The sequence below is a fragment of the Silene latifolia genome, chromosome 4 (assembly GCF_048544455.1).
Source record: "Silene latifolia isolate original U9 population chromosome 4, ASM4854445v1, whole genome shotgun sequence".
Taxonomy (NCBI): domain Eukaryota; kingdom Viridiplantae; phylum Streptophyta; class Magnoliopsida; order Caryophyllales; family Caryophyllaceae; genus Silene; species Silene latifolia.
In genome coordinates this window covers 14,465,066-14,473,124 of record NC_133529.1, presented here as the reverse complement: position 1 = coordinate 14,473,124, position 8,059 = coordinate 14,465,066, and positions in this window count along the sequence as shown.

Sequence of the window (8,059 nt, the reverse complement as noted above, 5' to 3'; positions counted from 1 at the left end):
CGGCAGATTCTAGAGAGAATTTATAGCCCGGATGAAGTTCAAGAAGCTTACACAAAGCCCTCATTGAACGAGGAGCAGGAAAGTTTGGGAGGGGAAGTGCCTATTACTAGTGGTGCCCCTGAGAAAGCTGAAGATGTTGTTGAGAAGAGTAATTCAGAAGCAACAAATAAGGTGGATGCGGATGTGGTAGTTCAGTCAATTGAAGATGGTTCATCTTCAGTTCAACTAAAATTTATTTCGACTGCTGATATTGAGAACGCGCTGCAAGGTTTGACAGATATTGGTGATGGTGAAGGGGCAGAGGGCTGCGTACAGAGAGGTCAGGATGAGTTTGTGCAGGGTATGGATATGGAGCTGGCTCAAGAACAGGGGCCTGTTACTGGTGAAGGGGAAGTGTCTTATTCAGAAGTAGCGAACAAGGTGGATGCGGATGTGGTAGTCCCGTCAATTGAAGATGGTTTATCTTCATTTCAGTTGAAATCTATAGCGACAGCTGATATTGATAACGCGCTGAATAAGTTGTCAGACAGCGGTGACGGTGAAGTGGTACATGGTGGTGCACCGAGAGAGCAGGACGAGGCTGTGCAGGGCATGGATATGGAGCCGCCTCAAGATCAGGGGCCCTGTCGTGGGCCCGAATCACTCGTGGTTGGAATAGTGCCTGGCGAGGATGTGGATGTTAGCGGTGCACCGAGAGACCAGGACGAGGCTGTCCAGGGCATGGACATGGAGCCGCCTCAAGATCAGGGGCCCTGCCGTGGGCCCGAATTTAATGTATAATAACTGATGCGCCTTCTGGAATGGTCGCAGCATCTGCTGCGCCTCTTCCAGGGGCCCTGCCGTGGGCCCGAATTTAATGTATAATAACTGATGCGCCTCGGGTCTCTTTATTTTGTCTTTTCCTCTTTTCGTTTCCTATTTATTTATTTCTCCAAGCCTTTCTGAGTTTCTGTTTCTAAATTATTTTCATTAAAATCCTTTTCGACTTAAATCCCTTATAATCAACATTTGCGGGTTTTCGTCACTTAATTCAAACCCGGATTTTAAAGGTTCGATTCTTCCATATCGAGTCTTTAGAATTCGTCTTTTGTACATACTTTGTTTTGCTTTCCAGTTTTATCAATGTAACTCTGTTCTCGTCTATTTATAGTTTAAATTTCAATCTTCGTAAAATCCGACATCGTAAATAACTTGTAAACCGTTGTAATATCTCGTTTTAATTCCCTTTTTTCGCTTTATGACGATCTTCAGTACATAAACATGCTAAATCACTTCTACTCGAGTCGTATATCAATAATCAATGTAAATTAACCAACGAACAATAACTAATCCGCGGGTCTGACTTTCACAGTCAGAACCCAGCTCAAGAACAAACGCAAGGTTTGATTCGCCTCTTCCAGAGGACGCACTTGTTGCTGCGTTTGTTCTGGGTTGGTTTCTGTCTCTGAACTCTTTCTCTTTTTGACGTAGGCTTTCTAATTAGGAGTCTAACCAACTATTATCTTTATTATCACCCTTAGTTCGACATATGTTTATATTTATTTCTTTTTCCTTTATTTTCTTTTCAAATCCTTCCTTTTGAGCATATTTATGACGTAAGATCAAGTTAATCCATTGTAATTTATATCATGTAATTTATTATAATTCTTTCTTCATTTAATTTCATTCTTGCATGATTTAGTTACTTGGCATCCACATATAATCAACCTAAATTCTTACTTTGACCCAATTGAGTGCTAAATTGTTTGTTAACCGACATAGTCTAATTTCACATGCGAGGATTAATCCATGTTTGTTGCATCGCATGCATACAATTGACAACATATTGAATATAAATAACTTCCCTGATCATTAGTAGAGGCCGCTATAGAGGCGGACGGGATTAGGTGTTCAAATAAAGAGCTTCCTAATACGTACCCTCACCCCTAACTCAAGATCTCTGTGAACATCCGTGTTCATTGGCATCATGAGAGTCATTCTAGACAAAGAATGCTAACATGACATGAAGTATTCGAACGGTTCCAATTTCCTATAAAAATGGGTGGCGACTCCACAAATGCAGGCTTGTCAAACCTTTCATCGGTTTCAATGCCTCACAAATCGGTAACGGCTCATGACATGCTTTGTTCGCAAAGTTTCGTGGGAGAAGTGTCGCCACCTCAAACACAAAACGCGTGGCGCGGGTGGCTGTGTCCACAATCTATTTCCCGTTTTTTAGCTAGAATTTGCATGCTTATCATTACCATGAAGTTACTCTCATATTTGGTGAAGTTTTGATAGACATGGAACCACCTTGGGAAACGTGTCAAGAAGTGCGACAGGATAAAGATGAAAAGTGCGGATTTAGGGTCAAATTTAAGAGTGGGGGTCAAGACGAGGTCAAGGAGCAAGGAAAGTCAGCAAGAGTGCAACCAAGTGCAGGTTCAAGATTGGAGACAAAAATCTCCCGAGGCAGTAAAAACCGCAGCCTGCGGCATTTACACAACATGCGGTTTTCACTGCCGTCAGCTTCATGGAAAGGTTTTAAGGCTTCAAGACGGGTTTCTTCCATCATTTTCAACAACTAGCAAGCAAATTTATGCAAAAATCGGGAAGGTATAACAACATTAACCCATCTTATTTTCATCACTTATTTTGCATTGAAATTCTAGTCTTTTAGACTTAAATTTCGTTTTTTTCTAGATTGTTGTTGTCCTATATTGTTGTTGTGGCAAATAATTTCTAGGTAAAGTAGAGAAAATCAACAAAACACAACTTGAAGGGTTTTTTTTAGTAGTGCACACCAAGTGGTTGTTGATTTGTCTCAAAGAGTGAAAACCCTTTTGAGTGGTATTTATTTAAGAAGCTTGTCAATTATAGGTTTCAGGATGGCCCCAAAATTGTCAAAATTGTTCGAAGGGAAAGGAAAAGGAAAGAAAAAAGCGGTGGAGGAAGAAGAGTCGGATGTTGAGGAGGTGTTCTTGGGACATAATGATGCGTATCGCAAGCGGAAGTCTTAATTGACGTGTTTGGATTCTTGAGTCGAGATCATGCAAACCTCTTGCCTCTTGTTAGTACCCATTCATGTTTGATGCACCAATATTGACGTGTTTGGATTCAAACCATTCTTGATGCCCATAGGATCTCCTAATTCGAGTACCACTTCGTCTAAGGTATCGATATCTGTATCACATAAGGGAATGACCGCCGCTCAATTGAAAATATGGAACAAATTTTTCTAACCAAAAGCTCAAAACGTAGTCACCACAAAATTTCTTTGTCCCGCCACATTGAAAAGCTCAGGATGTATGACATTGCGTTCCAACTCCTTACCGAGGTCGGGCTTGAAGCCTACCTTTATGAGGATACATGGGATAACAATTATCAGTAATACACCTATGAATTCCTCACAACCCTCACCAAACTTGATGTTCCAAATAATGCCGAAAAAGCTTACCGTTTTTGCCTAAGCGAAAATTGGCACAACTGCACCCTTTCCCAAGTGAGAGAGATCCTCAAAATAACCAAAACTCCCGAACCAATACTCTCCCAAAAAAGTACTCCCGAAAATCTTTGGGATGGACTCACACCAAAGCAAACTACAAGCAAAGATGACAAAATTGCATCCATCACAAGCCCCCCCCCCCCCCCAATCTGAGTGATAGCCCGATTTATCACATCCCTTTTCTTTGTCACCGGGGAACTCACCAAAGTCAATGATCGGGTCTGGATCGCCCTATGGACCATGCTCCCGAAGGGAGTTGGGATCCCCGATTAGACAAACATGTTCATGGATGCATGCTTGCATCACAAGTTGAATAAAACAGAAGGAAACATATACAATGGCGGGCTAATCACCTTCTTTGTCCGCCACTTTCAGGGACACATTCCCGAGTCTCAAACCGTGAATGAGTCAAAAGGAATTTTTTATTACAATGAGTGGACTCTACAAGAGTATGGCATGTTCTGAATCCAAGAGGGTAACCTTGATCACTCACTCGTCGGGGTTTGGTTAGGAAGTGACAACCTTCCTTATCTTAATTGACCACCTCGTGCACCACTTCCACGGGGACAACGGGTTAGTGATTTCTTTTGCCTAAAGGAGGATGGTATTGAGAATCAAGGAGGGGGTCAATGTAATACCTCGGATTTATGAGCTGTTGGGTACTCTATCGAGTAGGGCTGACTCTGTCGAGTAAGTTAGATTGGTATTCTGGAGTACGTTCTGCCTGATGGGTACTCAATCGAGTAAGGGCAACTCGATCGAGTAGCGGGAACTCGATCAAATACGTTAGTTACTCGATCGAGTAAGTCCGGTTTTATACTGGTTTTGCCGGGTTTTGATAGCAATGTGTGAAATAATATATAAAGGTTGTACGTCAGTTCTTTTTACCTTTTTCCTAAAACCTGAACTTTTTATAAAGAAAACAAAGAAACGTCGATTCTTCTTCTCTCATTGCTATCAAATCCAAGGGCTAGAGTCGTCGGATTTCAGAGTTCTCTACACCGTTGAGACCATCGCATTGTGGGTAAGATCCTAGTACAATTTTTATGTTGTTTCGTTAATATTGGTTAAACCCTAATTGGATGATTTGGGGGTTTTGGGAGTATTTTTAGTATTAGATGGTGATTGTATGATTGTATGTTGATAGGAGGTGATTTCGTAGAGGAACGATTCTGATCTGCTGTTGTGACGATTGTGGTGATTGCATTTCCAGGTAGGGTTTCCTACTCAGTTATTGTTTACATGAATATGAGATGGTTGTTTGGTTTTTTATTGTTGCTTAATGGCATTTGTCTATAGCGTATTTGAATTGGTAATTATTGATGTTGTACTTGGTTGTTGTTGTTTGTCTGTGGTTCGCGAGGTGCACCCTCGGCTGAGTGGAGTCACTTGCGGGAGTGGCTTAACGCCTTTGATTCGCCCCTTGTGGAACCCGCAACAAGAGGGGATGTGCACATTAAGGAACACGGGTTTGCGCTCGGTAAAGATGAGTGGGGCTTAGGTGGGAACGGCTGCGGTCCCCCACTGGCGGTGTGGATTATTGGTTGCGGCCGTAATCTGGCAGGACTAGACCTTCATGCTAGTCAGGTGATTGGTGATGTGACGGTGTTGGAGAATTGTGTGTATTGTTGTTGTTGTATTATCTTATATTGTGTAATCAGTAATTGGCCCCGTTTAATTGTTTTAAAAACTGTGGTGATCCATTCGGGGATGGTGAGCAGTTATTGAGCAGGTATGATTTGGATGAGCGAGGGAATAGTTGGGCATGAGTCACCAGGAGTCTATTAGAAGTCTTCCGCTGTGTTATCGAACTTTATATTTACTTTAGTTGGTTTTGGTTTTGGAACGGTTGTATCACACTTCACAGTTTGTGGGTTTTGATGTATTCACTTAAACCATTTATCTAAAGTACGTTCTTTTATGGTCTATTTGATATTCATTGTCTCGAGTAACCGAGATGGTAGCACTCTTATGCATTAGGTGGTCTTGGTAAGGCACCTTGGTGTATGGGGGTGTTATAGTCAATCTCAAGGTGGAAGTCCAAGAGCGCGCGGGGGGGGGTTGTTGGAGTCAAAGAGGGGTGGTGGTGGTAGATCAAGGAGAGAAAGTGAAAGAGAATAGGAGGAGCGGGAAATTCTTTACATTGAGGATACCCCCACTCAACCATCAAGTACCTATACCTCTTTTGATCACGATACTCCAACGCATGAGGCCGGGGATTAAGCAAATACCGCTATAACACCATGGCAACAACAAATGGGCTCGTATTACAATGATACAAAGAGTGTTATTGAGCACATAAATGGTAAGATGGATAGCTCCTTCCAATGGCAACAAGAACAAGTTCAAGGCTCCCAAACATAGAGCAACGGCAAAAATTGATCAATGAAAGGGAGAAATTGAGAGAGGAGGCCGAGAGAGGCTATTTTCAAATGTTACAAGACATTAAAAAGAAACAAGAGGAAGACACCCTATGGCAAAGGACACAAGATGCATATTGGGTGGCACAACAAGAAATGTGGAAAGCTCAAAATGCTTGGAGAGAAGAGGAGCTCAAGAGGTATGAAGAGTAGGAACGGTTTTAACAAATGTACCTCGCCAATTCATATCAAGATGCTCAAGTGCATGAGGGCACTCTTGGGTAACTCCCTTTTCGGGATGACCATTTCGGACAACCCAAACATTACACCTCCTACCGAGTATGAGCAACACCTCACCCAAGCAAGGCAAACACGAGAATAAAGGATTAATCGGTTGAACCGATACCGAGATCCAAGCAATCAAGGAGGAGCATCGGGCTCCAATTTATTTCAATGAGCAAGAAATGATGGTGCCCTCTCCACATTAAGGACAATGTGTTATCCGGGTGTGAGGGAGGGAAATGAATTGTAACATATATGTAAGTTCATGGCAAGCAAAAAAAAAGAGAGAGAGAGAGAGAGAGAGAGAGAGAGAGAGAGAGAGAGAGAGAGAGAGAGAAAAAGAGAAAAATAAAATGAAAAATGAAATCCCGGCTAGGTGAAAACCCACAAGGGTGGGCGCCTAGGCAAGATTGGGAAATGTGGCCGAGGACGGGATGAAAACCTGAAAGGGCATTCCGGGTAAAATAAAAAACCGAGTTGCGAGCCACCTGATGGTGAGTGAGTCGTTGTTCACTCAATCACACATTTATATTCTCAACAAACAACTAGATAGTGGTTAAGTCGAGGTCGATCCACGGGACGGTGTGCTTTGGGTTCTAAGTCTATCTATCTCAATTTATGCTAGTGTCACAATTGGTTTGGGTTTGAAGTTGTGCTCTAAGCTACAACAAGAAAATGTAAACAATTGAAGAACAAGACAAGTAAATAGAAATGAATATGTAAACAATTGATTAAAGATACTAGGGTATCATGGGATCATAGGGGAATCATGGTAAGATAGCATAAATGAGTCACATGGATGCAAGCAATTATTATTGTTGGAATCGAGTTAGTTTATATCTTACAATTCCTAGGAAGTTTTGGGTCTCGGAGCCGAGTCGGTCAAGACTTTACAACACCTACAAGTCGACTTAATTATTCCTATTCAACTATATGCATGGTCTAACAAGCCTTGAGTTGGTTTACGTCTTAAAAGTCTTGTTGAAAGGATAATAGAATCATGCTAGGTTGTCAATCAAGCATTTTATCAAACATAACATGTGCATAAGTTGAAAATACAATAAGCAAGCATTCATATGAACTCATTAAGCATAGATTTTTTTCCATAATTACTCCCCTAATCCCCCACTAACCCTAGCTAACACTACTACAGATACAGGCTATAACAACGGGTAAAAACCGTTGTAAAAAAAAAGCGGACGTTGTTAAAGCGGCCGTTGTAAAAGGTATTTACAACGGTTAGGTTATTTACTTAAACCGTTGTCGAAAGTATTCACCACGGTTAAAAGCCGTTGTTGTTGCGTGTAAGCCGTTGTGGAAAGTGTTTCAAAAATTTGGTGGGGATAATATAACAACGGTTGTCATATGTATAACCGTTGTTGTAACTTTCCCTCCAAAATTGTGAAGACTTTTAACAACGGTATATGCTACATACCCGTTGTTGTAACTTTTCCTCCAAAATTGTGAAGACTTTTAACAACGGTTCTTCGTTTAAAACCTGTTGTTGAATATTATGCGCGGTATTTGTGATAGGTATTCACAACGGTTTTTTGTTTTAGTAACCGTTGTGAAAGGTATTCACAACGGGTTTTTTTTAGTAACCGTTTTTATTACGAACTCCTAATGTTTTTAAAAATTAAATTTGTTTCATGTCATTCAAAAACCTGCATATATCAAAGAACCATATACCAAAGACCAAAGATAAATCACGGTTGGGTTCATCAACTCAATAGATTCAATTCAACCACAACAAGATCATATATATATATATATATATATATATATATATATATATATATATATATACTTACAAGGAGTTAAATTTACATGAACTAATCATTCCCTAACTTCAACAAAATTTTTTACTAATAAGCTGATCTAAACTCTGAGTATCATGCATTTCTATTTTCTAAGACGTATTTGCCCAACATGT